The 27,023-nt window shown below is 45.2% G+C and overlaps 1 protein-coding gene across 2 annotated transcripts in view; it reads right to left on the reverse strand.

The window, feature by feature from the left end:
* Positions 1 to 27,023, reverse strand: part of DRD2 (dopamine receptor D2) — a 253,047-nt gene that overhangs the window by 69,009 nt on the left and 157,015 nt on the right. The gene's annotated exons all lie outside the window — the stretch shown is intronic.

The following is a 27,023-nucleotide window of genomic DNA, read 5'->3' on the forward strand; positions in this document are numbered from 1 at the left end:
ACATGGTTGCTTTCTTCCAGAGACAGTGCCACAACAATCCATAGGTTTAGTTTGGTATTGAAGTAAATAGTACTACACTGCAAAACCACTCAAAGCCTGCAAATAGCTGTGGCACTATACTCAAAGGCATTAGCCATGTTTTTGTAATCCTGAGCAGCCACTTTAAAGACTATCTGGCAACATTTGCATTATCATTCATCTGGCATCATTACATGGAGGTATGCAACCATATGGGTTGCCTGTTAATTTATAAAACATTGTTCCCACCTTGCAGACAGGATGTTACATGCAATAGTAAATGATAGAGTTTTATAAACTGCCTCCAGGAACTACACAGCACAATATTATGGCATTATATATTACTAGGAGATGCAATATACACATAAACACCATAATAAGCAGTTTTTTCAACATGAGAATATGCCCCAGAACATGTCTATTTGCCACTCAAGGGGTACTCAAGCGGTGGCTCAAGTTCTAAGTCTCTCTGAGTTGAATTTACCACCCCTTGAATTATTTCTTTCTTTATTGAATTTGAACCTTACATGTGGTTATTTTGCTTTTAGAAATGATTTTTAGATCTAGTTACATGGGACCGCCATGGGCACGATCGTGGCACCCATGTACGTCAATATTGTCATGGCCCAGCTAGAGGAGGATATTGTCTATGTATCTTACCACTTCAGCCAAGTGCTGGGGTGGTGGAGGTACATAGACAACATTTTCCTCTTATGGACTGGCTATGGAATGGAACTGCTTCTTTTTTATGAGTATTTGAATAATGTTCATACATGCATTACCTTTACATTATCTTACTCCACTGACAAATTACAATTTTTGGATACATAGTAATTAATCAGGGGATGTTAAATACAAATCTGTTCCGCAAAAAATTGATAAAAACAACATACGGCTATAATAGCTCACATTCAACAACTTTGCTAACATCTTTGCCATACAGTCAGATGTTTGGAATCAAGAGGATTGCAGACAATGATCAAGCATGTGAATTGGCCTTGGGAAAAATGTGTAATAACTTTTTGGTTAGAGGATATCCCACAGCACTGATTGAAAAAGAGGGCCCAGTCGGTATATAAAATAGATTTTCGTAAGCCTAAATCTAAATGGGAATCAGCAGAAAGGATTCCATTCATTTCAAAGATCTCAGATTTCAGTAATGATATATTGAAAATTTTGAATAAATACTGGCATGTTAAGGCTGGCCTTTGAAATATTGAGGTGTTCGGACAAAATCCACTCATGTCATACAGACATAACTACCACTTATGTGTTCGTCTGGGAGAGTCTGATGTAAACATTCCTAAAACTATACAAATCTTTCTTAAACCTCATTCCTATGTTTAGGGTGTGTTAATTGTCACTAAATGTGTAAAGGTACTAAGTTAAAACATCCAATTTCTGAGAGAAATTCCCCATCAAACATTTTCTGACATGTGTATGGGTAATTTATGTTCTGTGTGCACCTGCAACCTCCTATATGTGGGCTATCAGTCACACAGAACATGTTTAGATAATTGGTTTGACCTATGTTCCGCAGAATCCTGTTCCAGTATTGTTAGGATTGTGATATACACTATACAATCATTTTTCTGTATTATCCTAATTTTTGTTTTTGGCTCTCCTTTATTCCAGGAGAGAGGAAAGGAGAGTCGCTGCAACATTAAGGAAGAAATACACATGTGGGGATGGATTTTGGATTTTCATGTTATTTTTTAAAATCTTTATTATCTCATTTTTTTACTTTTATTTACGCTGTGGGTTATCCTTTGATTACAGGTATGGTTTGCATACCAAAGGAGGGCTTTATATTCCTCCCAGTGCGCCCTTCAGATGCCTGCTGGAGGATAGCATTGAGATGTACCAGATTTGTCAAACAGGACATTGGATATGCCCTGCTTTTCTAGTCAATTAGTTCCCAGCAGGTGGCATACCATATGTATATTTAATCATATTTTACCCATATGCATATATATACTACTTATGTGACTATTTCATAAGCATCATGAGATTTTCTATTGACTTCCATATGCTATGCTCTACTTCTGTATTCCAAGCCTTGTTGCGGACTAACAAGAGATAGTTATTGCTGATTGGTGAGCGACTCTATCTTCCTCACCATGGACCTGATTTGCACATGAACAATTTTTAACTTATTGCATTACGATGGTACTTTATAGCACTTACATGAACTGGATTTTTCTATAGCACTTTATTGGATCATGTTTTTGCAATATACAGTCAATTTATCATGCACAATTGACTTTGAGAATAATTATGCATTTTTTTATCAATTGATTGTAATTTGCATACACTCTAATGTCTCTACCTGTTTAGGCATTTCTAAAGAGCCCATGTGTGTATGTATGTCACAATATGCTTAAAAAAAGCTCCTGGTGGGAGCTGAAATGTTGCATGTTTATAGACACTTGAAAATAAATCAACTGTTTTCCAGTATTCTGGTTGGAGTGTTGTGATCTCTTCTAGAACATCTATATAATATTATATATATATATATATATATATATATATATATATATATAAATATATTAGGAAACGGACAGCACTTCCAGTAGAAAGTCATGGTTTATTGACCCAAGTGGAACAGTGACCGGTGTCCGAGCCGAAACGTTGCCTCACTGTTCCACATGGGTCAATAAACCACGATTTTCTACTGGAAGTGCTGTTTGTTTCCTACCATATTTTTGGGTAAGAAGTTACACCCTGGGACATAGCACCCAACGTACCTTTTGTAAATTGGTGCTGCCATCCTTTCCTTATATATATATATATATATATATATATAAAATACAAATTATAATATTATAATTAGAGATGAGAGAATTTCTCCAAAATTGGATTCAGCCGCTTCACCCAAATTTGTAAAAAAATGTAGTTCGCTACACAAATTTGTTTTAAAAAAACTGCTATTTTCTGGCTGTAGAGAGCCTTTATAGTGGTGTAGAACACTGTGCCTTGCAGTAACACGCATCGGCAGTATGCTGTCATAGTGAAATCATACTTTGAGTCCATTTGACATGCAGATGACAGGCTTCACTCCTAGAATCACTGCACACTTCACTTATTTGGGGCCAAAGCTGACCAAATAACTCAATAACTCAAGTATGAACTCAGCGTTACAAGTCAATGTTAGCACCAAGAGGAAGCACACTCCTTTTACACCGTCGTCAGCTAAATCCACATAGATGTCTATAGAACCTGTTCTATTAAACGCTTATACAAGTAGAGCCGCTGACAGAGTGGATCCGTCAGAAAAATAACCCCAAAAAAACAGTTCCTGTCTGTTGAGCATCCGCCTTCACTCTGTCAGCATTTGGTCAGTAATCCATCAGTATTTCTAAAATCCCCCCAAAAAACAGGAGTGGATCCAAAACAGAGATGATTTGTGAATCGAATATTTTCATGTCTTCTGTATTTTTTACCCACTCATGCTTTTGGCTACCAAATCACAAGCCAATTCTGATGGGACCTTACAGGCCTTACAGCTGCTACACAGACAGGATCCATTGTGCTTCTCATTTTTCCTTCCTTCTGACAGATCAGAAGAAGGGTCAAATAAATGATGATGTCAGCCAGGCCAAAAGGCAAAATAGTGGCCCGGTCATGTAGTGGGGAGGATGGGAACAGCTTGAGAAGTCCACAGAGTGGCCCTATGACATAGTGGTGAAGTGGAAGCAGCATGAAGAGGCCAAGAGTGACCCAATGACAGAGTCTGGAGGTGGCATCAGCATCAGGAGGCAACAGAGTAGCACAATGACAGTGTGGAGGTGGCAGCAGCATTAGGAGACCTGAGTGGTGAGGTGGCAGCAGCATCATAGGACAACAGAGTGACCCCTTGACAGAGTGTGGAGGTGGGTGGCAATACCAGTACCAGCTGAAGATGGTGGGTGAAAGAAGGAGCACTTGGCATCAGATGTGTGGCACCGGGTGGGTGGCAGCATCAGAATAGTAGCTGAGTCAGGTAGCCAGAAGAAACCGATTTCTTTTGTCAAAGTGTTGGCGTGGCATCAGGAGGAGGCCACAGGGTGGCACAATGACTGTTAAGGCGGCATCAGCATCAGGAGGCCACAGAGTAGCACAATGAAAGTGTGGAAGTGGCAGCAGCATTAGGAGACCTGAGTGGTGAGGTGGCAGCAGCATCATAGGACAACAGAGTGACCCCTTGACAGAGTGTGGAGGTGGGTGGCAATACCAGTACCAGCTGAAGATGGTGGGTGAAAGAAGGAGCACTTGGCGTCAGATGTGTGGCATCGGGTGGGTGGCAGCATCAGAATAGTAGCTGAGTCAGGTAGCCAGAAGAAACCAGTCTCTTTTGTCAAAGTGTTGGTGTGGCACCATGGATGATTTAGTCTGATGCATCAGGCATTGGTGGGTGGAAATTGTGGCTGATCCACGCCTGATTAATCCTGACAAAGGTCGGTCTCTCCACATTTTGGGTGGACAGGCGTGTTCTTCTTGGGATAACTATGGCCCCAGTCGCACTAAACACCCGCTCTGATGCCACACTACTGCTCGGGCAGGACAGCTTTTCCAGGGCAAACTCGGCCAGTTGCACCCACAAATCCAGTTTGGCTGCCCAGTAGTCCAGTGGATCTTCAATGTGGGATGGCAGGTTTCTGTCCAAGTATGCTACCACCTGCTGGTTCAGGTTCTGCTCCAGGTCTAGATGCTGCTTATGGTGAGTAGTTTCTTCACTAGGCTTCACTACTCATCGCCATGTATCTCCTTTGGATGCTTCTGCTCCTCCTCTCCTGTCACCTGTGTAGAAAAAACACCCATTTTGCTACACATTGCTTGTGCTCCATTGTCCTCCTCCTCCTCCAGTTCATGTGGCTGTGAGATCTAGGCTCCACGTCTCCAGTCCCCCAACCAACCAGATTTACCAGCATTTGTTCCAGGACATAAAGCAGTAGAATGGCGTTGTTCATCCCGTAGTCCTGGCGACTGACAAATAACCTGGCCTCCTCCAAGGGCCTGAGCAAACGGCAGATCTCAAGCATGATCTGCCACTGGCTGACGTCGAAATTACACAGGAGAGTACTCCTGTCCGCTTGGATCATCAAGAAATCGTTTATGGTCTTTCTAAATTCGCATAGTCAGTCCAACATTGGAGAGTGGAATTCCAACGGGTGGAAATGTTGCATATAGAGCCTATGTTGGGGGATGCCGTTCTGCTGCTGGGGCTCAAAGCAAAGAGGGTGTGCTTTGTGGTGTACGAGTGGCTGAAGTGCATGCAAAGTTTGCCGGCCACATTTAGGATGTTTTGCAGATGGGTGGAAGACTTCAGGAACTGCTTGACAACCAGATTGAACACGTTTGGCTTGGCCTTCCTTGACTCAGCATTGACACGTTTTTCCAGATTTTGAGTTGTTGCAGAGAAAGCCAGGATTCGATTTCTTGATGAAGGACACAGAGCAGTTCCTCCCCTGTGTGGCTCTGTTAGCCCAGGCAAACGAGGAGTAGAACAGATTGACACTGCCGTGCACTGCACATGTGGTATGCTAGAGGGGCACTGTGAATTTTCACTGCAGTGGAAGCTGAGGACACGTGAAGGATGAGGAGGCAGAGGCGGACATTGTCGCAGAACCAATGGCGTGACAACGTGGAGGCGGAAGCGGCATCACCTGCCCAAGTTGCTGGTGTGGCTGTGAAGGAACCACATTCACCCAGTGGGCCATAAAGGACATGTATTGTCCCTGACCGTAGTTACAGCTCCACACGTTGTGCCTGCCGTGTACTTTTGTAGACACCAACAGGCTAAAGGAATGGACCATCTTCTGTTCTACACGTGTGTGCAAGGCTGGTACTGCCTTTTTGCCAAAGAAATGATGGCTTGAGACTCTCCATCTTGGCTAGGCAAAGCCCTCAGTTCTCTGAAAGGTGCAGAATCTACCATTTGAAAAGGGAGGGTCTGCAGCACCTGCAACTTGGCCAGGAGCACATTCAGCTTCTGCGCCATTGTATGAGTGCACGCATACTGTTGTCTTTTGGCAATCGCTTTGGTGTTTGATTGCTGACAGAATGACTGATGAGGAATAGGAGGAGGAGCAGAAGCATCAGGACCAGCAGATGATTGGACGGACAGATAGGTCTCTTCAGCTGAAGTGGTGGAGCCTTGACTGTCTGAAATCTGTTGCCTGACACTGGGTGATGCAGCGGATGCTGCAGCAGGCTGGACTACCACATCCGAGTCACGGTTCTCCCAGGCCACTTTATGATGACACTGCATATGTTGACGCAGGGCCGTGGTGCCAACAACAGACAAAGCACAGCTTGAGTGTTGCGGCAGTCGCCGCCTGTGACTGAATGTATGCCTGCATCCACAACCTTGTTTGTTTGATTAAAACGCTGCAAGAAAAAAAAAAGGGAAAATGCTGCATATTAGTTATCTATTTTCACAAATATGGCCATGTTCCCCTTCTCCAGTGGCTTAACAAAAAGCTGCCACACCTCCAAGTAGGTGATTTTATCTCCAACACTATGCACTGACTGACTGGTACCACCACTGCCTCTGTGAACCCATGCACCGCTACTTCCTGGGCAGGTAGGCTCCAGCAAAGCGGGTGGCCTACAACTAGCAAGTTTGGCTATCGATCTCCCACTGCTGTCACCTTACTGACTCCCAGCAACGCTAGTGACTTGCTGGCTCCGCTGCTGCCTAACGGGCAAGCTGCCACCCTCTTCTCCTGATAATGATGAAGTCCCTTCGTCACCCAGCTCCCAAATGTGATCAGCTACATCATCATTGAGTACTGTCTGCACATCACTGTCCTCCTCAACGGTCTCTGGGTAAGGAGCTTGACCATTCACAACACCAGCTCCTGCGCCACTCTCCTCATCACTACTTGCCCGCCTACCAGAGGAATCGGCGGATGTCTCCTCCACATCTTGGCTGGCCAGTAGCTACTGACTGTCCTCGAGTAGCTCGTCCTCGCTGTATAGTGGAGCTGAGCCAACAGCATATAATAATTGTCTAGCTTAGGGAACAGAAAAGGAGAGAGGCAAGTTGAGGACAGGTAAGGGCCTGCTCCTGGGCCATGCCATCTAAGGGTTGTGTCTGACAAACCCACTGATTCTTGGCTGGGGATCTCCGATATCACTTGTAACGAAGTGAATGACTGAGTCAATGTCACAGACGTTCCCGTAACAGGTGGCAGGAGATTGGTGAGATGGCAACACGTGGTTTGATTGACTTTTTTTTATGTTTGGATCAAATGAGGTCTGCATTGTTTCTGGTGCTTGCCACACCTTCTTTTCCCAGGTGTGGCTATTAGGGTCATTTAACCTGATCTATATATGATAGTCAGTCAGGATTTTGGTTAGGGTTTTCACTAGTAGGTGTCCATTTTCCATCCCTAGCTCTCAGGCCTTATTCCCTGTTCCCCCCTTCCCTCCTATGCTCGGTGTGGTGTTTCCCTCCCACACTGAGGCGTGACAGTCAACCATTCAAAAACTGCTGGGTTGCTGGTCAAGACATGACCACTAGATGACCCCAAGAGGTCAGGCCTCTTGCAGCGACTCCTGCTGCCACACCCCCCTTAGGCTGCTTTCACACTAGCGTTCGGGTTTCCGTTCGTGAGCTCCGTTTGAAGGAGCTCACGAGCGGACCCGAACGCAGCCGTCCAGCCCTGATGCAGTCTGAATGGAGGCGGATCCGCTCAGACTGCATCAGTCTGGCGGCGTTCAGCCTCCGCTCCGCTCGCCTCCGCACGGACAGGCGGACAGCTGAACGCTGCTTGCAGCGTTCGGGTGTCCGCCTGGCCGTGCGGAGGCGTGCGGATCCGTCCAGACTTACAATGTAAGTCAATGGGGACGGATCCGTTTGAAGATGCCACAATGTGGCTCAATCTTCAAGCGGATCCGTCCCCCATTGACTTTACATTGAAAGTCTGGACGGATCCGTCCCAGGCTATTTTCACACTTAGCTTTTTTTAGCTAATATAATGCAGACGGATCCGTTCTGAACGGAGCCTCCGTCTGCATTATTATGGGCGGATCCGTTCAGAACGGATCCGCCCGAACGCTAGTGTGAAAGTAGCCTTACTCTGCTGCAACCTCTGCCTGCACCAGAAACATTCAGGCCTCTGCCACTCCCTTGTGCAGGGCCAGGCACTTCTCTGTCTGACATAATGTTAGATAAAATAAATAAATAACTAAAAAGGAAATTAAAACACTCTGAAAAAGTCTAATTTTCTAATTTCACCACACAACAGCTAATAAGCCCTTTTTTTCCCACTAATACACGCCAAAGAAGGCTTTATAACTGCACTGCTGAGTGGCAAATAGGACCTTACCTTTTTCCACTTATACACGCCACAAAAGGCTTTAGAACATAACTGCACCGCAAAACGGCAAATAATATATATTTTTGTGCCACTCATACATGCCAAAAAGGGCTTTAGAACATATAACTGCACCGATGAACAGCAAATTAATATTTTTTTGTTATTAATACACAACAAAAAGGGTGGTAATTTTCTCACTTCACCATACAACGGCAAATACTTGTGCCACTAATACACACCAAAAAGGGCTTTGGAACATATAACTGCACCGCTGAAGGCAAATAGGCCCTTACTTTTTCCACTTATACACGCCACAAAAGGCTTTAGAACATATAACTGCACCGCAGAATGGCAAATAATATATATTTTATTGCCACTAATGCACGCCACAAAAGACTGTAGAAAATATAACTGCACCGCAGAACTGCAAATAATATATATTTTTGTACCACTAATACACGTCAAAAAGGGCTTTAGAACATATAACTGCACTGCTGAATTACAAATAATATATATTTTTGTGCCACTAATACACTCCGAGAAGGGCTTTAGAATATATAACTGCACCGGGGGGTGAAGCCTGCATGGGATCAGAATGGTTGTGTGCTTTTGAGCTCCTTCACCCAGACTCCTCTCTACTTTAGCCTACGCTAGCTAACCCAGCCAGAAATCGGTAATACGAAGTTGGGGGACACCCTCCATCTACACAAACTTCTTGCGGGTGGCGGCGAGATGCACAAATTCATCAAAAAACCTGTGGCCATTTGTGTAGCCAGGGAATCCAAGATGGTGCCCGCAGCTCAGAGTGAAGCATGCGAAAGCGGGCCTGATGCCCTGGAAGGAGACAGTGAAGCGGAGGATGCGGGAAGCAGCCAGAGCCATCCGATCTCCAGAAAATACCTGAAAATTGCCTTATCTAAGGCCCTGGAGCAAGTAGTAAGCAAGATCTCCTCACATCGTCACAATATCAAGCACATCAGGGGAAGAGTTGAGGCCCTGGAGACGGCGCAGATCACCATGCTAGATTTCCAGTCTGCTACCTCACTTAGCCTGCAAAAGTGTGAGGCCCATCTTAATGCAGTTCACACAGCCCTAGAAGATTAGGAGAACCGCGGAAGAAGAAATAATCTGAGGTTCCATGGAATTCCGGAGTCAATAACAGATACTGAGGTACCTAATGTAATAAAAACTATATGTGAAGACTTAATGGGCCCAGATTACCCCTCACCAGTACTACTGGAGAGGGCTCACTGTGCTCTCCACCCGCGAAAAAAGCCTTCTGACCCTCCTAGGGACATAATATGCCGTTTTCTTAACTACCAAGACAAAGAAGCAGTTCTAAATAAGTCCAGCAACTCAGCTGAGGTGCTGTATAAATATACCATAATTAACATATATCAAGAACTGGCACCAATTACTCTGAAGAAATGCAGAGCCATCAAACCCTTAACAGACTGGTTAAGGAGCCACAAAGTGCCATACCGTTGGACTTTCCCATTCAGCCTCTCCTTTTTCTACAATGGTTGTCACCTTACCATTCGCTCCCATGCAGACCTGCGCCCAGTATACGACCATCTGGGAATTCCGCCCATGGAAATTGAAGACTGGGACTTTATACAGAACTTGGCCTCTCTCCCAGAGATCCCTAAAATTACTCCCTTTGAGACCCGCCAAACCCCAAGGTTTCAAAGCCAAAAGGAAGAAAAATACATTTCTAACCCCAATACGCATAGCTTCTGACATCTCCTGAAGGCATCTTCTCTGACCTTCCACGCCCATGGAGTCATCCAGCTCTATACCTGAATCTACTAAAGGAAAAGTGGACTCAGTGTAACACTTAAGTATATCCATGAGTCTTGGACTGTCCAAATCCCCTGTATCATTTCTTCAATGCAGAAGTTACCACTAAACCCCTCTATCCTTCTGCCCCCCCTTCCCTCCCCCCTTCCCTTCCATAGGTATCCCCATCTAAACTCTTCCTTTATTTAATCACATATGAAGACCTATACCGAATTCCCCCCACATGTCATCACCGTTATTCTATATTCAAAGTACATGTTTGCATATCCTTTATGTATTCTATGTTTGCTCCCAATGATTATAGGTCACTTGTGCATCTTCTGGAGCGGGTCGATTGCTACAAATAATTGATCGAGGTGCAACAACTTTGCATCTTAGAAGATGAGTATTTCCTTTGGCACTTACACTATGGGATGTTTAGCGCATTTCCTCTGACGCTTGCTGCCTCTCTTGAACAACCCCATGGCTGACCTGAGAGTAGCCTCCTACAATGTATGAGGTTTTAACTCACCTTCTAAACGGCGACAAATATTTGGGGTTCTGAAGAGAGCCAATGTGGTGTTTCTACAGGAAACACATTTAAAAATGAATCACTTCCATAAACTTTCATGCTCATTGTGGCGAAAATAACCTTGCTACTGGGTTTTGGAGGGGTCTGTTTTCCAGCCTCTTGCCTCAGGATTATGGCCCATACTAACTTTGAAGGAGAAGACAGACCGGCCGCACAGCCTAAATCTGTGGAACTGTTTTGGGCAGGAAAGGCATGCTTGCGGCCGGCCAAATGTGACTTCCATGGAATTCTGGAACCCCTGCTCGGATCTGGGTGATTTTTGAATATGTTGTTCATCCAAATCTGAGCTATCCATAGATGTATAGATTATGGGGATATGTGGGGTTTTGAGGTGTTTTCTGTGTTTTGGGAAAAATGTGTGGTTTCTGTCTGTGAGTGATTAAGTTAGCCCATTATATTTGGTAATTGTATTTTGTTGATTGCATCAAAGACAATGCCCATTGTATTTTGTTGATTATGTCAAAGACAATGCCAGTGTGTTTGTTAATTGCGTCACAGACAATGCCATTGTGTTTGTTGAATAGGGTTTGTTTTGTGTTTAAACTGTACAGGATTGGCTGCTATGTCATGTCCTCAGTATGTCATGTGTATGTAAGTCAATGCTGTGTGTTCAATAAAGAGTTCCTATTTTACATCCAACATAGATCCTTGTCTCATGTGTGTGGGGATTGCTATACGTGTATGCTCCCCTGGCTATTACTCCTAGCCCTTGTAAGAGCTGTTCCTGGTTCCTGTGGTGGTATCGGTGTCGAGTGGAGTGCTTGGAGGCCTCGGGAAGCACTAGGAGCATCTATCAACGGAGGTACTAGTTGGGGTGTCAGGAGATCCTTTTACATTCATACTTTTCTCAATGGTACCACTGTGGCTCTCCCTCAACCAACTCTAAAGGGGTCAGTATAGGTTTCCAGAAAAAAAATCCCTTTTCAGCTAGCAAACCAGATCTTAGATACTGAAGGGATATACATAATAGTTGAAGGACAAATAAGCCAACATTTTTAGGCTACTTTCACACTTGCGTTCAGAGCGGATCCGTCTGAGACGGATCCGCTCATATAATGCAGACGGTGGCTCCGTTCAGTACGGATCCGTCTGCATTATAATGTTAAAAAATTTCTAAGTGTGAAAGTAGCCTCAGACGGATCCGTCCAGACTTTCAATGTAAAGTCAATGGGGGACGGATCCGTTTGAAGATTGAGCCATAGTGTGTCATCTTCAAACGGATCCGTCCCCATTGACTTACATTGTAAGTCTGGACGGATCCGCACGCCTCCGCACGGCCAGGCGGACACCCGAACGCTGCAAGCAGCGTTCAGGTGTCCGCCTGCTGAGCGGAGCGGAGGCTGAGCGCTGCCAGACTGATGCATTCTGAGCGGATCCGCTTCCACTCAGAATGCATTAGGGCAGTACGGATGCGTTCGGGTCCGCTTGTGAGCCCCTTCAAACGGAGCTCACAAGCGGACACCCGAACGCTAGTGTGAAAGTAGCCTTACACACTTAAAAATGGATATGCCCCTAACTGTAAACAGGTTCAATGGCTTACAGATGTCCTAAATGTTGCAGACTCCTTTAAGGTTTTTGGTGGTGACTTCAACCTTGTGATTAAGCCATTATTGTATTCTTCATCACACAAATCCATTCACTTTCAAAGAGCACTATACTTGATTGTCTCAAAGATCTGGAGGGTTCATTTGATAGATGCTTGGCACGTCCTGCACCCAAACACTGTGGATTACATCTTCTCCTCAGTTCATGGCTCTTATCAGTTCCTAGACTATCACTTCATTTCTAAAGAGCATCTACAGCTGTGCTCAGAGGTGGACATAGGAACCATCCTCCTATCGTATCACTCTCCAATAAACTGACTGCCCCCCCCCCCCCCCCCCAAAAAAAATATTCTTTCTTGACATGGAGCCTAAACGAACAACTGTTAGGGACCCCAACGCTAAATCTCGCCTCCTACAATTATTAGAAGACTATTTCTCCACAAACAAAACCCCTGATGTATCTTCCTAAACGCTTCCGGAAGCTCACAAAGCCTACATATGAGGGCAGTGCATTAACATAGCCCACATTATAAAAGAAATAAACAAATAGAAGATTTATATGACAAAATTAAACGACTACAAAGTTTATTACAAGCACAACTAAATGACTTAGCCACCTACAGAGCTACTCTTAAAAACCTCCTGAACACAGCCTCAGTGAAATACTACCTCCATTCCCAACATAAGATATTTGCCCATGGCAACAAGGCCTCTAAGTATGTAAAACAGGTGGTGAAAAAGAGGAAGCTAACCAACTTTGTACACAAACTCAAAGGTCCCTCAGGCACTATAAGATATAAATCTGAACAGATAGCCATATATTTGAGAGACTTCTACGAATCATTATAAAATTTAGATTTCGCACAGCAGACACCTAATTTAGAGACGTCCAGCTCCCCCATGGGATCTTTTTTGGGTAGACTTAACCTCCATATCCTATCAGACATCAACAGAAATCAACTGTGGACCCCATATTCCTCTGAAGGGCTTGTAGAAGCTATCCAACAATCCCCTAAAGGGAAAAGCCCAGGACCTGACGGTCTTCCAATTCCTTACTATTCCGCCTTACTGTCATGGTCTTACCTTCTTGCTGTTCTCCTTCGTTTGACATGTGCTGGCGGCCATCTTGGTTTCTGGGTTTCTTGTAGCCTCCCACCCTGCGGCTTCTCCTTCCCACTGGGAGGAGCTGGATGCCTAGCTCATATATATAGGAGGTCTGTGGCTTCAGTTCCTTGCTTGGTCCTCCTGTGTTCACATACTTCTAAGACTGCTGCTGCTTCTGGTTCCTGATCCTGGCTTCGTCTGACTACCCTGCTGGTTCCTGATCCAGGCTTCGTCTGACTACCCTGCTGGTTCCTGATCCAGGCTTCGTCTGACTACCCTGCTGGTTCCTGACCTCTGGCTTCGCAAGACCCTGCTTCGGTTTAGCCATCCGTTTGGACTTTTGCCTCACAGCTTGATTTTCAATAAAGCCTTCTTATTTCCACTTATCTCTTGTTGTACGTCTGGTTCATGGTTCCATGACACTTTCAAAATATACTAATACCTCACTTACTCCACGTCTACAACTTAACACTAGAAGATAAACCCTTGTCTAGAGAGATGACCAAAGCCCATATAACTCTAATCCCAAAAGAGGGCAAAGATCACACCCTATGCCCAAACTACAGACCCATTTTGCTTCTCAACCTTGACCTCAAACTTTTAGCCAAAATGCTAGCCAATAGACTAGCAAAATTCTTGCCTACTCTGATACACAGAGATCAGGTGGATTTTGTAAAAGGAAGAGAGGAGAGGGATAACACAGCAAGAGTGCTAAATATTCTACACTATGCTAAGCACATACCACTTGTCCTTCTCAGCACAGACGATGAGAAGGCTTTCGGTAGTCAAGTGGGCCTTCATGAAACAAGTCCTCTTAATATGAAACTTTCCAGATCCATTCCTATATGCAATTGAGGCAATGTACTTCAATGCCTCAGCTTCTATTTCAGTTAATAGTACTCTCTCAAACCCTTTCTGGATCAGGAATGGTACCCTTCAGGGTTGCCAACTTTCCCCCCTCTTATTTGTTCTGACACTAGAACCACTTCTGCAGACAATTAGATCATATAGTAAGATTTAAGGTATATTAATAGGTGATCAGTAAAACAAAACTGCTGCCTTCGCGGACGACTTATTAATTATGATTAGTAACCCAGACACAGCTCTCCCCATCATTTACTCTCACCTGAAGAACTTTAGCCTTCTTTCTAACTTCAAAGTTAACCATAAGTCTCTAGCGATTAACACTAGCCTTTCTGCATCCCACAGGAAGCATCTTGAACAGAATCCCCGCTTTAATTGGTCTTCCCCTTATTTAACTTTTCTGGGTGTAAAGATCAGTGCCGATCCTAATCACCTTTTCTGTTTAAACTACACCCCCCCTCATGAAAAATATCTCTGACACCTTAACAAACTTAGATCTCCCTATCTTGTCTTGGTTGGGGAGGAAGAACATCCTTATGTCCCTTGTCCTACCGAAATTGACCTATCTACAGCAGGTAGATATAACTCCTTGAGGTCACTTTTTAGAACATTTATTTGGAACAAAAAGAAAGCTTGACTATCATACAAATCCCTAAGTTGCCCCAGGAAGTTAGGTGGGATTGTTTTTCCAGACCCTGAACTCTACGGAAGATCAGTCCTCCTCTCTAGAGTAGTAGATTGGCTGAGGTCCCCAACTCATAAATCCTGGGTGCCATGGAACAGTCTATACTAAGGTCCACCTTTACAGCCCTGTTGTTGGACCTCAAAACCCCCCAGCCTCTTCCCCCCTTTATTACCCCTTTAATAAAAGCTACTTTCTCTGCATGGAAATGGCTTCAAGAAACACAGTACTTAAATCATTTTCCCTCCCCGGTCCTTCAAGCCAGGGACATTTTCTATTTAGCCCCAAAAGCACTATATGAGGGACTGCCCGTAAAAACTAGGGACTCTACCGCTTGGCTGAAAGACCTCTTCCGAGATACTCACACACTTACTCTGGAAGACATGAGACGCAAGCTAGAAGTAAGTCAATCGCACACCAATTCTCTCTATTTCCTGTGAGCATACATTATCAAGCATATCAACCTTGGGGACCTGTACTGTCTCCAAGTCTGGTTCGAAAGTTTGATTAGCAACCCTTCCAAACTTATTTCACAGTTATACAACAGACTGAGAATTCCCGCCATCATCACTACCCTAGCATTCATCAGGCTTTGGGAAAAGGACTTAAACCACACTTTTTCCAACTCTGAAATAGACAAATTCTTATCTCCCAACATAGCACATCTAGATGAGTTAGAATAAAGGAGGATGGATACAAAATCATCACAAGACGGTATAAAACTCCTGACAAAACATGCATGTACTCCACGTCCGCCCTTGACACTTGCTGGAGGTGCTTGAAGGTGAGAGGCTCTTATCTCCACATCTGGTAGTCATGTCCTACACTCCTCCAATGGTGGTCACACATTTTCCAGTTATGTAACCAAATCTGTGGAGCAGAGTTCCAACCATCTCCAGAGATGGCGCTCTTAAATCTTTACCCCCCTTCCCATAAGTGCAACAATTTTGGCCTATTTAAGCAACTGATAGTTGCGGCCCAATTCCTAATCGGTATTGGCTTTCTACTGATGTTACCTCACATGAACAATGGGCACTTATGGTGGACCAAATCTGCAGATTCAAAGAGATCTCCTCGTGGGAGATGCGAGTAAATCATAGATTTACCAAATCATGGCACAAATGAAGGAACTATAGAAAGCATTAGTCCTATGGGTAGGAAATTATGGACCTGGGTATAGAATATTATCCCCTTAAGGGGAGTCTTTCACCAAATATGACCATTACAGGCCTCTCAGATTAGGTCCTCCATTACTTTCCCCAGATTACTATGGTACCTTTCATATTGCAGTCCATTGCCGATTTGCTCCAAAAAACACTTTAATACCATATGGTAAATAGGTTCTATAGGTGCACAGGGGCGGAGTTCATGTGGCCAGTGCCCAGGCCCCTCTGTACTTTGCTTACCAAACCCCTCAATTTTCACCCCTCTGGCCCGCCCTTGTTTAATCTGATTACCTCCTCATCTCCGTCTGAAATCCTGTGCCTCTGCCGGTTTGAACTGGTTGTGCAGGCTGGCGCATGTGCATTGAAAGTCCCTGTTCCTCTGCCCATAATGGGCAATGCAGTGTGCATGCGGCGGGAATGTGTGGAGCGGTGAGGGCACGTGATTTCAGACAGAGAGGAGGAGGTAATCAGATTAAACAAGGGCAGGCCATTGGGGTGAAAGAGGAGGGGTTTGGTAAGCAAAGTGTAAATGGGGCTGGGCACCGGCCGCATGAACGCCGCCCCTGGGCACCTTCAGAACCTAATTACCATATGGTATAAAAGTGTTTTTTGGAGCAAATCGGCGATGGACTGCAATATGAAAGGCACCATAGTAATCTGAGGAAAGTAATGAAGAACCTGATCTGAGCGGTTTGTAATGGTCATATTGGGTGAAAGACTCTCTTTATATACCCAAGATACATGGACCTTGTACTCGGCCTGCTCCGGAATGAACCAGAATCAACAAAAATTGTCTAAAGCTGACCTCTAGATCGGTCATGTGCAACGACCTTCTCTATGTAAGATTTTTAACTTATCAGTGACCAACTTATTAATGTTACGTTTCTATCATAGCTTTTGCAGAGACCTGTTCTGGTTCTCTTTTGACTGTAAAGTAACTTTCATACAATAAAGTAAAAAAAAAAAATAATATATATATATATATATATATATATATATTTATATATATATATATATATATATATATATATATAACTACACCGCTGAATTGCAAATACTGTAAGGTATATTTTTTTCCACTAATACGCGCCAAAAGGGCTTTGGAACATATAATTGCACCGCTGAATGGCAAATAATATATTTTTTTGTGCCACTAATACATGCCAAAAAGGGGCTTTAGAACATATAGAAACACACAAAAAAAATCTTATGTTACGTTTATCTATTGCAGAACTGTGGGGGTGGTATATTTGCTTATATGTACCTGCGGGGTACAATATGTGGGTAAAACCGTACGTTAGTTCCGACGTTGTATCAAAGAGCATTAAATGATGTTCGCAAAATGGCTGACACCCCTGTTGCCCGTCATATCAATACCTGTCACTCAGGTGACATACGGGCAATATTTTTTCAGGGGATTGATGTAGTACGGTCTTCGCCTCGTGGAGGTAATTTAGATAAAAGAGTCCTACAGAAGGATGCCCAATAGACCTTTAAATTAGGGATGCTGCGGCCTCATGGACTCAATGATCATATCTCCTATGTTAGCTTTATCGATTTATCTATATGCGGTCTGTTCTTGTCTCCTAAAATGCGGGCTATTCATCATTTGTACGTTGTTAGGCTCTAAGTTACCGTTGGTATCCACTTTTCGGCACATTTCTATTTTGGGGACAGCTTACATCTATTTTTGTGCCCCTCCGGCAGGCTATATGTGGCATGTTTCATCTTTGCAATAGGATACACATATTAACATGCCCCTGGTATTATTCATTCCCAAATGTTTCATTATATATAAACTTGGTGGTGCTGGGTCTATGACTATTCTTTAATGGTTGGACCTCAGCAATATTTTGAGTGATCGACTGAATGCTTTCTTTCTCTCTTCCTTATTCCCTATTGTGTCATTGGTATGGCCCCCCTGTTTTATATAGCCTCTTTTTACCTTGTTACATATGTGGCAATCCTCCATTCTGTGTGGCCGTATCTCCGCCGGGAGTTGACAGGCGGTGGTTGCCGCCCCCTGGCTTGGGATTCGCCCGCACTGGATTCCCACGTCTTGAGGAGGGAGGGACCTTCTCCTCAAAATGAAGCACTTTTGGCTGCCTAGTCACGGCCGAACTAGCACCAGAGGCTATCACCACGCTGGTGGGACAGCTATACTTACATGTCTTACAGCCAGTCAGTCTTGCTCCTGATGAATCTAACATAGATGAAACGCGTAGAGCTTACCCAGTGGTAATAGATTTAGAGCTATTATGTGCTGGAAAGCGCTGCTTCACATGAAGCTTAGCTACCTGATTAGCTAATTAGCTTTTGAGTCCCTTAGTTTTGGGGTGTTATCCCTCCATCTGCGTTCAATATCAGCTACCAGGCAGGCGGTTAGGGAGTATTGCCAGTGTGTGTCTGAATGTAAAGTTCCCCAATACTGACAATGTATTGTATGTGGGACATGTATGTGGATTTCACTCGCTATCTCACTGTGTCAATCAGGTTCATTTCCCTCCCCTTTTACAGGGGGAGTGGAGTTGGTCGCAGTGTTATATACGTGTGCATCACTGGTGTTGTCATCCCCTCAGTTCAGTGTACGTTAAGTGGTGTGTTTACAGTACTACACCCATCTGAGAAAGGTGGGGGCTATATCTCACCAGTTGAGCACATATATATTCCCCTGTGGGCAGTAGTGGGTGGTGTAGGTTTTAGTTAACACTTATCTTTAGCCAACCCTTGTTGCTCATGACTAGGGATGAGCGAACCCGAACTGTATAGTTCGGGTTCGTACCGAATTTTGGGGTGTCCGTGACACGGACCCGAACCCGGACATTTTCGTAAAAGTCCGGGTTCGGGTTCGGTGTTCGTCGCTTTCTTCGCGCTTTTGTGACGCTTTCTTGGCGCTTTTTGAAAGGCTGCAAAGCAGCCAATCAACAAGCGTCATACTACTTGCCCCAAGAGGCCATCACAGCCATGCCTACTATTGGCATGGCTGTGATTGGCCAGAGCACCATGTGACCCAGCCTCTATTTAAGCTGGAGTCACATAGCGCCGCCCGTCACTCTGCTCTGATTAGCGTAGGGAGAGGTTGCGGCTGCGACAGTAGGGCGAGATTAGGCAGATTAACTCCTCCAAAGGACTTGATTAACTGATCGATCTGCAGCTGTGGATCATTGAGCTGCTGATCCTCAATTGCTCACTGTTTTTAGGCTGCACAGACCGTTTGTCAGTCTCATTTTTCTGGGGTGATCGGCGGCCATTTTGTGTCTTGTGGTGCGCCAGCACAAGCTGCGACCAAGTGCATTTAACCCTCAATGGTGTGGTTGTTTTTTGGCTAAAGCCTACATCAGGGTGAAGCTGTGACACCAAGTGCATTTAACCAGCAATAGTCTGTTCATTTTTTGGCCATATACAAAATCAGGGGCAAGCTGCGCCTGTCACCAAGTGCATTTAACCCTCAATGGTGTGGTTGTTTTTTGGCTAAAGCCTACATCAGGGTGAAGCTGTCACACCAAGTGCATTTAACCAGCAATAGTCTGTTCATTTTTTGGCCATATACAAAATCAGGGGCAAGCTGCGCCTGTCACCAAGTGCATTTAACCCTCAATGGTGTGGTTGTTTTTTGGCTAAAGCCTACATCAGGGTGAAGCTGTCACACCAAGTGCATTTAACCAGCAATAGTCTGTTCATTTTTTGGCCATATACAAAATCAGGGGCAAGCTGCGCCTGTCACCAAGTGCATTTAACCCTCAATGGTGTGGTTGTTTTTTGGCTAAAGCCTACATCAGGGTGAAGCTGTCACACCAAGTGCATTTAACCAGCAATAGTCTGTTCATTTTTTGGCCATATCCCAGTCTAATTCTGTCACTAAATCCATACCGGTCACCCAGCGCCTAAATACTAGGCCTCAAATTTATATCCAGCTAAATCTGTCCCTAGTGCTGTAGCTGGGCGAGTTATTTAGTGTCCGTTCAAGCACATTTCTTGTTCTGGGTTGAAATACAATTCCCAATTTAGCAATTTCATAATTTAGTGGTTCCTGCTATATCAGAGCTCTTTGAAATCTATCCCAAAAAGGGTATATAATATTGAAGGTGCACATAGGGTCATTCAGAGTAACTTCACACACACCCGCTACTGTGTATTTCCAAGTCTAATTCTGTCACTAAATCCATACCGGTGACCCAGCGCCTAAATACTAGGCCTCAAATTTAATTCCCTCTAAATCTCTCGTTACCCACCGCTGTACTGTTGTTGCTGGGCAAGATATTTAGTGTCCGTCAAAGCACATTTTTTGTTCTGGGTTGAAGTACAATTCCCAATTTAGCAATTTCATAATTTAGTGGTTTCTGCTATATCAGAGCTATTTGAAATCTATCCCAAAAAGGGTATATAATATTGAAGGTGCACATAGGGTCATTCAGAATAACTTCACACACACCCGCTACTGTGTATTTCCAAGTCTAATTCTGTCACTAAACCCATACCTGTCACCCAGCGCCTAAATACTAGGCCTCAAATTTAAATCCCTCTAAATCTCTCGTTACCGTTGTCCTGTTGTAGCTGGGAAAGTTATTTAGTGCCCGTCAAAGCACATTTTTTGTTCTGGGTTGAAGTACAATTCCCAATTTAGCAATTTCATAATTTAGTGGTTCCTGCTATATCAGAGCTATTTGAAATCTATCCCAAAAAGGGTATATAATATTGAAGGTGCACATAGGGTCATTCAGAATAACTTCACACACACCCGCTACTGTGTATTTCCAAGTCTAATTCTGTCACTAAATCCATACCGGTGACCCAGCGCCTAAATACTAGGCCTCAAATTTAATTCCCTCTAAATCTCTCGTTACCCACCGCTGTACTGTTGTTGCTGGGCAAGATATTTAGTGTCCGTCAAAGCACATTTTTTGTTCTGGGTTGAAGTACAATTCCCAATTTAGCAATTTCATAATTTAGTGGTTTCTGCTATATCAGAGCTATTTGAAATCTATCCCTAAAAGGGTATATAATATTGAAGGTGCACATAGGGTCATTCAGAATAACTTCACACACACCCGCTACTGTGTATTTCCAAGTCTAATTCTGTCACTAAACCCATACCTGTCACCCAGCGCCTAAATACTAGGCCTCAAATTTATATCCAGCTAAATCTGTCCCTAGTGCTGTAGCTGGGCGAGTTATTTAGTGTCCGTTCAAGCACATTTCTTGTTCTGGGTTGAAATACAATTCCCAATTTAGCAATTTCATAATTTAGTGGTTCCTGCTATATCAGAGCTCTTTGAAATCTATCCCAAAAAGGGTATATAATATTGAAGGTGCACATAGGGTCATTCAGAGTAACTTCACACACACCCGCTACTGTGTATTTCCAAGTCTAATTCTGTCACTAAATCCATACCGGTGACCCAGCGCCTAAATACTAGGCCTCAAATTTAATTCCCTCTAAATCTCTCGTTACCCACCGCTGTACTGTTGTTGCTGGGCAAGATATTTAGTGTCCGTCAAAGCACATTTTTTGTTCTGGGTTGAAGTACAATTCCCAATTTAGCAATTTCATAATTTAGTGGTTTCTGCTATATCAGAGCTATTTGAAATCTATCCCAAAAAGGGTATATAATATTGAAGGTGCACATAGGGTCATTCAGAATAACTTCACACACACCCGCTACTGTGTATTTCCAAGTCTAATTCTGTCACTAAACCCATACCTGTCACCCAGCGCCTAAATACTAGGCCTCAAATTTAAATCCCTCTAAATCTCTCGTTACCGTTGTCCTGTTGTAGCTGGGAAAGTTATTTAGTGCCCGTCAAAGCACATTTTTTGTTCTGGGTTGAAGTACAATTCCCAATTTAGCAATTTCATAATTTAGTGGTTCCTGCTATATCAGAGCTATTTGAAATCTATCCCAAAAAGGGTATATAATATTGAAGGTGCACATAGGGTCATTCAGAATAACTTCACACACACCCGCTACTGTGTATTTCCAAGTCTAATTCTGTCACTAAATCCATACCGGTGACCCAGCGCCTAAATACTAGGCCTCAAATTTAATTCCCTCTAAATCTCTCGTTACCCACCGGTGTACTGTTGTTGCTGGGCAAGATATTTAGTGTCCGTCAAAGCACATTTTTTGTTCTGGGTTGAAGTACAATTCCCAATTTAGCAATTTCATAATTTAGTGGTTTCTGCTATATCAGAGCTATTTGAAATCTATCCCTAAAAGGGTATATAATATTGAAGGTGCACATAGGGTCATTCAGAATAACTTCACACACACCCGCTACTGTGTATTTCCAAGTCTAATTCTGTCACTAAACCCATACCTGTCACCCAGCGCCTAAATACTAGGCCTCAAATTTAAATCCCTCTAAATCTCTCGTTACCGTTGTCCTGTTGTAGCTGGGAAAGTTATTTAGTGCCCGTCAAAGCACATTTTTTGTTCTGGGTTGAAGTACAATTCCCAATTTAGCAATTTCATAATTTAGTGGTTCCTGCTATATCAGAGCTATTTGAAATCTATCCCAAAAAGGGTATATAATATTGAAGGTGCACATTGGGTCATTCAGAATAACTTCACACACACGCTTCTGTGCATTTCCAAGTCTAATTCTGTCACTAAATCCATACCGGTGACCCAGCGCCTAAATACTAGGCCTCAAATTTAATTCCCTCTAAATCTCTCGTTACCCACCGCTGTACTGTTGTTGCTGGGCAAGATATTTAGTGTCCGTCAAAGCACATTTTTTGTTCTGGGTTGAAGTACAATTCCCAATTTAGCAATTTCATAATTTAGTGGTTTCTGCTATATCAGAGCTATTTGAAATCTATCCCTAAAAGGGTATATAATATTGAAGGTGCACATAGGGTCATTCAGAATAACTTCACACACACCCGCTACTGTGTATTTCCAAGTCTAATTCTGTCACTAAATCCATACCGGTGACCCAGCGCCTAAATACTAGGCCTCAAATTTAATTCCCTCTAAATCTCTCGTTACCCACCGTTGTACTGTTGTTGCTGGGCAAGATATTTAGTGTCCGTCAAAGCACATTTTTTGTTCTGGGTTGAAGTACAATTCCCAATTTAGCAATTTCATAATTTAGTGGTTTCTGCTATATCAGAGCTATTTGAAATCTATCCCTAAAAGGGTATATAATATTCAAGGTGCACATTGGGTCATTCAGAATAACTTCACACACACACGCTTCTGTGCATTTCCAAGTCTAATTCTGTCACTAAATCCATACCGGTCACCCAGCGCCTAAATACTAGGCCTCAAATTTATATCCCGCTGAATTTGAATACAATACATTGGGCCAAATAATATATTTGTTGTTGTGGTGAACCATAACAATGAGAAAAACATCTAGTAAGGGACGCGGACGTGGACATGGTCGTGGTGGTGTTAGTGGACCCTCTGGTGCTGGGAGAGGACGTGGCCGTTCTGCCACATCCACACGTCCTAGTGTACCAACTACCTCAGGTCCCAGTAGCCGCCAGAATTTACAGCGATATATGGTGGGGCCCAATGCCGTTCTAAGGATGGTAAGGCCTGAGCAGGTACAGGCATTAGTCAATTGGGTGGCCGACAGTGGATCCAGCACGTTCACATTATCTCCCACCCAGTCTTCTGCAGAAAGCGCACAGATGGCGCCTGAAAACCAACCCCATCAGTCTGTCACATCACCCCCATGCATACCAGGGAAACTGTCTCAGCCTCAAGTTATGCAGCAGTCTCTTATGCTGTTTGAAGACTCCGCTGGCAGGGTTTCCCAAGGGCATCCACCTAGCCCTTCCCCAGCGGTGAAAGACATAGAATGCACTGACGCACAACCACTTATGTTTCCTGATGATGAGGACATGGGAATACCACCTCAGCATGTCTCTGATGATGACGAAACACAGGTGCCAACTGCTGCGTCTTTCTGCAGTGTGCAGACTGAACAGGAGGTCAGGGATCAAGACTGGGTGGAAGACGATGCAGGGGACGATGAGGTCCTAGACCCCACATGGAATGAAGGTCGTGCCACTGACTTTCACAGTTCGGAGGAAGAGGCAGTGGTGAGACCGAGCCAACAGCGTAGCAAAAGAGGGAGCAGTGGGCAAAAGCAGAACACCCGCCGCCAAGAGACTCCGCCTGCTACTGACCGCCGCCATCTGGGACCGAGCACCCCAAAGGCAGCTTCAAGGAGTTCCCTGGCATGGCACTTCTTCAAACAATGTGCTGACGACAAGACCCGAGTGGTTTGCACGCTGTGCCATCAGAGCCTGAAGCGAGGCATTAACGTTCTGAACCTGAGCACAACCTGCATGACCAGGCACCTGCATGCAAAGCATGAACTGCAGTGGAGTAAACACCTTAAAACCAAGGAAGTCACTCAGGCTCCCCCTGCTACCTCTTCTGCTGCTGCCGCCTCGGCCTATTCTGCTGCTGCCGCCTCGGCCTCTTCCTCCGCCTCTGGAGGAACGTTGGCACCTGCCGCCCAGCAAACAGGGGATGTACCACCAACACCACCACCACCACCTCCGTCACCAAGCGTCTCAACCATGTCACACGCCAGCGTTCAGCTCTCCATCTCACAAACATTTGATAGAAAGCGTAAATTCCCACCTAGCCACCCTCGATCCCTGGCCCTGAATGCCAGCATTTCTAAACTACTGGCCTATGAAATGCTGTCATTTAGGCTGGTGGACACAGACAGCTTCAAACAGCTCATGTCGCTTGCTGTCCCACAGTATGTTGTTCCCAGCCGGCACTACTTCTCCAAGAGAGCCGTGCCTTCCCTGCACAACCAAGTATCCGATAAAATCAAGTGTGCACTGCGCAACGCCATCTGTAGCAAGGTCCACCTAACCACAGATACGTGGACCAGTAAGCACGGCCAGGGACGCTATATCTCCCTAACTGCACACTGGGTAAATGTAGTGGCAGCTGGGCCCCAGGCGGAGAGCTGTTTGGCGCACGTCCTTCCGCCGCCAAGGATCGCAGGGCAACATTCTTTGCCTCCTGTTGCCACCTCCTCCTTCTCGGCTTCCTCCTCCTCTTCTTCCACCTGCTCATCCAGTCAGCCACACACCTTCACCACCAACTTCAGCACAGCCCGGGGTAAACGTCAGCAGGCCATTCTGAAACTCATATGTTTGGGGGACAGGCCCCACACCGCACAGGAGTTGTGGCGGGGTATAGAACAACAGACCGACGAGTGGTTGCTGCCGGTGAGCCTCAAGCCCGGCCTGGTGGTGTGTGATAATGGGCGAAATCTCGTTGCAGCTCTGGGACTAGCCAATTTGACGCACATCCCTTGCTTGGCGCATGTGCTGAATTTGGTGGTGCAGAAGTTCATTCACAACTACCCCGACATGTCAGAGCTGCTGCATAAAGTGCGGGCCGTCTGTTCGCGCTTCCGGCGTTCACATCCTGCTGCTGCTCGCCTGTCTGCGCTACAGCGTAACTTCGGCCTTCCCGCTCACCGCCTCATATGCGACGTGCCCACCAGGTGGAACTCCACCTTGCACATGCTGGACAGACTGTGCGAGCAGCAGCAGGCCATAGTGGAGTTTCAGCTGCAGCACGCACGGGTCAGTCGCACTACAGAACAGCACCACTTCACCACCAATGACTGGGCCTCCATGCGAGACCTGTGTGCCCTGTTGCGCTGTTTCGAGTACTCCACCAACATGGCCAGTGGCGATGACACCGTTATCAGCGTTACAATACCACTTCTATGTCTCCTTGAGAAAACACTTAGGGCGATGATGGAAGAGGAGGTGGCCCAGGAGGAGGAGGAGGAGGAGGAGGAAGAGGGGTCATTTTTAGCACTTTCAGGCCAGTCTCTTCGAAGTGACTCAGAGGGAGGTTTTTGGCAACAGCAGAGGCCAGGTACAAATGTGGCCAGCCAGGGCCCACTACTGGAGGACGAGGAGGACGAGGATGAGGAGGAGGTGGAGGAGGATGAGGATGAAGCATGGTCACAGCGGGGTGGCACCCAACGCAGCTCGGGTCCATCACTGGTGCGTGGCTGGGGGGAAAGGCAGGACGATGACGATACGCCTCCCACAGAGGACAGCTTGTCCTTATCCCTGGGCAGCCTGGCACACATGAGCGACTACATGCTGCAGTGCCTGCGCAACGACAGCAGAGTTGCCCACATTTTAACCTGTGCGGACTACTGGGTTGCCACCCTGCTGGATCCACGCTACAAAGACAATGTGCCCACCTTACTTCCTGCACTGGAGCGTGATAGGAAGATGCGCGAGTACAAGCGCACGTTGGTAGACACGCTACTGAGAGCATTCCCAAATGTCACAGGGGAACAAGTGGAAGCCCAAGGCCAAGGCAGAGGAGGAGCAAGAGGTCGCCAAGGCAGCTGTGTCACGGCCAGCTCCTCTGAGGGCAGGGTTAGCATGGCAGAGATGTGGAAAACTTTTGTCAACACGCCACAGCTAACTGCACCACCACCTGATACGCAACGTGTTAGCAGGAGGCAACATTTCACTAACATGGTGGAACAGTACGTGTGCACACCCCTCCACGTACTGACTGATGGTTCGGCCCCATTCAACTTCTGGGTCTCTAAATTGTCCACGTGGCCAGAGCTAGCCTTTTATGCCTTGGAGGTGCTGGCCTGCCCGGCAGCCAGCGTTTTGTCTGAACGTGTATTCAGCACGGCAGGGGGCGTCATTACAGACAAACGCAGCCGCCTGTCTACAGCCAATGTGGACAAGCTGACGTTCATAAAAATGAACCAGGCATGGATCCCACAGGACCTGTCCGTCCCTTGTCCAGATTAGACATTAACTACCTCCCCATAACCATATATTATTGGACTCCAGGGCACTTCCTCATTCAATCCTATTTTTATTTTCATTTTACCATTATATTGCGAGGCTACCCAAAGTTGAATGAACCTCTCCTCTGCCTGTGTGCTAGGCCTAAATATATGCCAATGGACTGTTGCAGTGGTGGGTGACGT

The sequence above is a fragment of the Bufo gargarizans genome, chromosome 2, assembly GCF_014858855.1.
Source record: "Bufo gargarizans isolate SCDJY-AF-19 chromosome 2, ASM1485885v1, whole genome shotgun sequence".
Lineage (NCBI taxonomy): Eukaryota > Metazoa > Chordata > Amphibia > Anura > Bufonidae > Bufo > Bufo gargarizans.